Source organism: Neodiprion virginianus, chromosome 5, assembly GCF_021901495.1.
Source record: "Neodiprion virginianus isolate iyNeoVirg1 chromosome 5, iyNeoVirg1.1, whole genome shotgun sequence".
NCBI classification, from domain to species: Eukaryota; Metazoa; Arthropoda; class Insecta; order Hymenoptera; family Diprionidae; genus Neodiprion; species Neodiprion virginianus.
Genome location: NC_060881.1, coordinates 6,929,332 through 6,935,863, shown reverse-complemented (window position 1 = coordinate 6,935,863; position 6,532 = coordinate 6,929,332).

The window sequence follows — 6,532 nt, the reverse complement described above, 5'->3', positions numbered from 1 at the left end:
GAGATACTGGTGATCCTGCTGACGGATCGGGCGGGATTCGCCTTGTTCGCAAGGGGTATTATATATAAGGTCAGACCGCGGGTGAATAGGATGAGGATTATATAAGAAGGGATGAAGCTACGTGGTGAGCATGTGAAACGTTATTCAATAATATCCTCCTTCCTTCCTTCCTTCCTTCTTCCTTTCTCAGCTCAACCCCATCTCGCTCCAAAAGGACTCCGAGGCCGCCTCGTCTCTTCTTCTTCGTCGTCACTCTCTCGCTCCTTGGCGTACATACCAGAGGTTAACCCCTGCGGTCGGGAGGCTCATTGTCACCGGCAGTCGAGTTTCGCGAATCCGAAATTATCCGGCCATTGCAGCTTGCAAGCTTTCGACATTCGCTCAATTCGCTAATCTCTCATCCTCCGAAGCGGGGGAGCCTGGACCGATTCGTTTCAATTTCGGTAAAGTTGGATTCACTCAGACGTGAACACATTGACCAGGAATTATTCATGCCGTCGAATTGCCGTTTGCAATCCTTAGATAGGGGCGGGGTTGAAGTTACGAATTTTGAAAAGTTCTGAAAGCGCCTAATTCCGAATCATTTGGTGGAGAAACTTGAAGAGAAAATGTTAAACTTTGAAGAAACAGCAATGTTTCGAATTGTCGGAAGCCTGACGGCTCAATGTTCCGAAATCCAAGATTCCGAAAAATTAAGTTACGATTGAGCAAAGTTACGAAAATTAAAGTTTAGATCGAGTCAAATTTCGAAATTAAAATATACTTACACAGCGGAGCTTACGCAACGAGTTGGTGTAAAAATCAGAAGAACCGAAAAATTAGAATGACCAGGATTCCGAGCGTAATAATATCGAAAATCCAAAATAAAGACCGATCAAAGTGGTGAAATTTCACCAAGCCAGAAATTCACGGAACTGAAAATTTTCGAGCATGCCGAATTTCGATGTTTCAGATGTTTTAATTTTCTAATTCTCGCACTTTCGGAACTTTGATGTTTCGTCAAAGTTTAAATTTTTTACTTCAAGTTTCGCACACCAAAGTACTCGGACATCGGGGCTTTCGAAACTTTTCAAATTCGGAATTTCAACTCTGCCCCTAACAACTGTAAAGCTTTCCCCACAAGTATACCTTCGACAAGGAGAAACGTGCAATTTTTTACAATAACATAATTTATAAAAACAGATTGTCACGGCCGTGACGAAACGTCGTGTACGCAAGCATGCGTGCGTACAGGTGTGTCCACATCATGGATACCTCTGACCTCCCCGTATGGTTGTTCATGCCGTCGTGTCCAAACGGTGTGTCGGTGTGTACCTATCCATACAGGAGGAGGAGGATGAGGAGGAGGGAGCGCAGCAGAGATACTGTAGGTTTTTTATCGGCCTTTTTCGTCGTACAGAAGAGAGTGGGTTGTTTAAAGAAGACGGCAGTGTCAACATTTGTCCGACTGTTACCGAGCGTGTTGAAAAGAGATGGATATAGACATGTTATTGTAGCGCTAATGGATGGACAAATAAGACGGTACTACTGAAACCGAAATCATTGCTCGTCAAATAAAGTAACCACAGTGTATATACGGTTTTGGTGTGTGCGTGGCATTTTTTTCTTTCTCTCTTTCTTTTTGTCTTTCTTACTTTCTTTTTTTTTTCACTTATTTCGTTTGCCATTTCGACTTTTCGTCACGATTTGAACGGGCCGTTTCGAATGTAGGAAACAATACGCAGAACCGTGCGTGTGTGTGTGTGTGCAATATACGTATGATACTTTTTCGGTATTCGCAATTATTGTTTACTCATTTTCAGTTATTCTTTATTCGTTTACTTTTGCACTCATGCGGGTCTGCCGACTCACCGTTGATCACCAAAAAATATTTCTCACTTTGTTTTTTTTTTTTTTTCTCTTTTTCTTACTTGAATATATTACAGCTTTTACAGGAAAGCAATTAACAAACTTGCGTCTCTTGTTCGAATATCGCATCGGCTGTGGGCAGCTCTTTCTTTATTCTTGGGCAATTTTTAAGAAATTTACGAAACGCTACCGCGTTGCAATTCGGCGTGTTATTCAATTCTTAATAGTTATTTGACCAACGACATGTAAAATTATATGAGCTCATGCAGAAAGACTTCTCGAGTACCGGCTGCAGCCGATTGCTAATGCGTTTATACTTACAATTCGGTATGTTGTACCGATTTCGTGATAACGTCTCGAATATTTTCAACCAGCTTTAAGTTTTGGACAAATAGGTAATTCAGGGATCTTATTCACGTCATTCGCGTAGTGTTTAATTACTTTATGAAAGATCCGATCCAAGGTTCAGCCTTTTTGAAACCGATTTTACTCCGTTCATCGTCAACAGTTTATCCTTACGATTGTACAAATTTTTTTTCCAACGTGCCGGAAAGTTTATCAAATAATTGAAAGTAACCAGTTGGTACTTTTTTTTTTTTATATCACTATATTATGTAATTACCGTTAATCGTTGAACGATGATCGATCGACTCACACGTAATACAAAGTTTTCGAAAGGAGGTTTGGCAATATTTACGCAATACGAAAGCTTCCTTGGAAAAAAATTTTTCAAACATCCGTCAAAGTCGTGCCCGGTAAAATTATACCGATCCCTCAAAAATTGGCATCGAGTATCGATCCAGGCTTTCTCAACGCCCACGACGGCTGAAAAGGGTTGAAAAATCCGTTCACCTGCACCACCGAAAGTCTACGACGTGTACTCGGAAATTGTTCAAATCCACTGGGTGAAATTGTATAGTAGAATATTCCATTGATAGGGGTCAGAATATCTGTATCAATACAATCTCTCGTCTCTCATCTCTCCTCTCCGTTATACATATACAGGTACCAACACTCGGATATATATATATACACCTCCATTGTTCGGCCGCTTTGCATTTCCCCGTTACTTCCTTCCATCATACCGTCCTCTCCACCCCCTTTCGTTCGCCGACGGTGCAGCACCGTCTTTCCGCAACTACGGCGTCGGCGTCGCGACGCGAAATGTACGCGATTGGTTGGTCGTGCCAGGGTAACGTTGCAGGCGATCCATTCGTCGAGGTTTGGCGGGGTGCGGGGGGAGTTGGGGGAGGGTGGGGGTGGACGGAGGGTGGCGGTGAAAAACAATTCCCAACTGAATAATATTAGTATCCAACAATGGTCGCGCTAAATTGAAATACAGACGTCTGTGTTGGGATTCTGGGAGGGCGAGGCGTCGCGACGCTCGCCCGGATCTCCGTAGCTCCGCGCGTAGCGCGTCTCGTCGGTTCTGCGAGAGAAGGAAGGAAGGAAGGAAGGTAGGTAGGTAGGTATAGATACGTGTACGAACGTACGTGAAACGGTACGAGGGAGGGAGTGAGAGGTAAGGATGGGGGTGGGGGGTGAGGGCGGAGAAATAGCATACAAATGAAATATTAATTAAATCCATGATAATATTCTCTCTCGCTTCTCCCGTCCGATTCACACCACCCCGAATTCACCCTCCGACACTCTCTCGACCCCGAATTGTTGTACCGGCGACAAGGATGGAACGGCCGTTCCGTTTATCGGAACACGCTCGCAAACAATTCGCCTTCAATGTTAACTCGATCATGAATTACTTTTACTTTGTGCGTCGGTGTATCGAAGTTAACCCTCATCCTCACCCCTCCTATCTTTCCTTCTATTGTACGCCACGTACGCGTCTCTCTCGTTGACACACGAGCGATCTTTTCAATATGTTCAAGCACCTCGGACTCCGGTATTCGTCGCCCTGTCAACGCCACCGTCGATGATTGTTCCACAAGTAACGAAATAAAATCGACGATGGAAGTCGATGCGATTTTTAGGTACTTGGCGTTGAGTTTGAAAAGGATTTGAGAATTTATGGATGATACGGTTTTGTTTTCATTTGTAATTAATTTAATTATTGTTATATCGTGCGGTTCGTACTCGTACACGTGAGATTTTGTCTGCTAAGTTCTTAAAATTGTAATACCACGTGCGTTAAACGCCGGAATGGGTTGGTTCAAATTTTCATACCATATCAGAGTGGCAATAAAAGATATAGATTATATCGTAGACATTTTATAGTCGGAAAAAGTTCACCGAGCTTGTCTCAGGTCAGGAAATTTATAGCACGATTTAGTTCACATAGCAAAGGTGTGACTTAAGGTATCATTGGAGTAAACGTGAACCATAAATATCGATGGAGGTAATTTTGAAACGTCCATTTTACAGTGTTTGTACGATATCAGTATACCACGTTGTATTGACTATATAATGCAGGACTTCTGATGTAACGCTAAACTGTAAGCGAAGCTTGGATGAATCAGCACCGAGTCACGTCGGCATACCTAGACTGTAATAATGCAAAGAGTGATTTTTAATTCTGTGCAAAGGTATGTTCAAATATTTCGGTACAAAGCTGTTAAATATTCCGCGTTGAAAGTTACAGTGTTTAATAATTAACGACAAAAGTTCGTTGCGCGGTAGGTAAAGCACGTACATACTAGGGAGTGGAAAAAAAAAATTTTTTCAGCCAAACATGATTTCTTAATATTGATATTTAGAGGTGCGGTCTATAAAAAAGTACTGAAATAGAATTCTCGTAAATCTAACTGTCAAGAGGTATTCAAGATGACTCGATGTTTATAGCCAAAGATCTCGTAATCGGTTAGAGTTAGGAAAATTCTGTCTCAGCACTTGTTTTTTTTTTTTTTTTTTTATAGAGCGTGAAATTTCCTACAAGAATCTGTATTTTAATAGTTCATCAGTAAAGCCGTTTGGGAGAAAAAAAAAAAAAAAAAAAGATTCAAAAATTTTCCGATATTCTTTTAAGTGTTATTTAAATGAAAAATGGAAAAAACAAAATCGTTACCTTTAAGTATCAATATCAAAAGCTCATATTCGTTTGCGAGATATCGTATTTGAAATGCTCTCCCGGAATTTCTATGGTACCTACTTTCAAAAAAAATAGATAAAAAATTTCTTTCTTCTTTTCCGTACACCCTGATAATAAAAGGCGAATCTGTGCAAGAAGAGCGACTTGTCAACCATACGCAGCGAAGCCGATCGTCACGCGATACACACCGCGAACGGATCGGATCAGTATCTTTGTTACCGCACAGAAGCGACGTGTGTAACAGCTCGCGAGCGATGATTTCGTTTGGTCCACGTAGATGATGATGTTAAGGTTTAGGGAACCGAGGGAAGCGGGATAGCGAGAGGGCGGCGAGGCGGCGGCGGCGGCGGCGGCGGCGGCGGCGTTGAGGGGGCGGGGGGAGGAGCGCTTTTAACATTTTTAACCTGTCTCAATATTTGCCTTTCTCTTCTTCGACTCGCGGTCCATCTCCTCGTCTCTGGCCTCCTGTATGTACACATATACTCACGCACACGCACACATACACACCTATAACTGAAAAGATGTTACGTTCCGTGTGACCGCGCGTCCGTAGCAACGAGACCCGCGGGTCAAGTTTTTACTACTTATGTATATTCTCGCTGATGTTGGGCGAGGGAGGCGCGGAGAGGGGGGAGAGGCTAGATGATATTTTTGGTCGGAAAAAGTAGACGCGTACGGTTATATGCGTATACATACCTACCTCGTTTTCGGGACGCGGTTCTTTCATCCGACACCGGGGTGCTGTACCCGTGGATATATAAAAGTGTTGCCGACTCTTGGTAAACACCGGTATATTATATAACGCGCACACCCCTGCGGGGTTATGTTTAGTCTGGCGACACTAGACAACCGAGAGCCGGTCGAAGGAGCTTCGAAATCTCGAACTTGCACACCTTACGCACGGATGATCTTCGCCCCCTTCTTCACCCTTCTGACCTTGTATTTTATACCTCCGTCCGTTACATGCGTCCGTTTTGTCGCCCTGAAACCGACGATCGGAGCTCTGAGATCCTCTTCCCACTCTCAAGGGGTAGAATCATCCCCTTCGGAGTCCAATAAAGTGCGGCTTAAAATTCCTGACTGCTAATAGGAAGTCAGCCCGACCTAATAATATCTCCTTCCGTCTGTGTTACGCGTAATTGGGGGATGGGGGATGATACTCGAGTTCGTTATTCGGGGGCAGGTGTCAAGTTTGGCAACACTATGCGCGACGGGGTGCCAATATACGTACCGTTATTGTCTGCCGATGGACTTCATTTCTAACAGGACTCACCCTGGGGGCTAATCTTGACACTGTTTTGTACCCGCACGCCGACGGCGTGAATATTTAATTCAAGGAGAAGACCCCCAGGTCCCGTCGTAATTGTATTCTATTGCGATTATTACTGTAAACACGGCTTTATTCTCGACGCGCTGCGTTAATTGATTTAACAAGCATCGTCTAGCCTTATAGCGTATATATGTGTATAAATAAATAAATGTATACATATACAATATACGTATATTACACCTTTGTCTGCCCACGTTTAAATAGTCAGTATCAGAGTGACTGAATATTCTTCGAAAATGGAGGAAAAAGAAGTACAAGCGGGGGTAAATTTTTTGATAACACACGACCGAGTTACTAATTAATTGTTTATT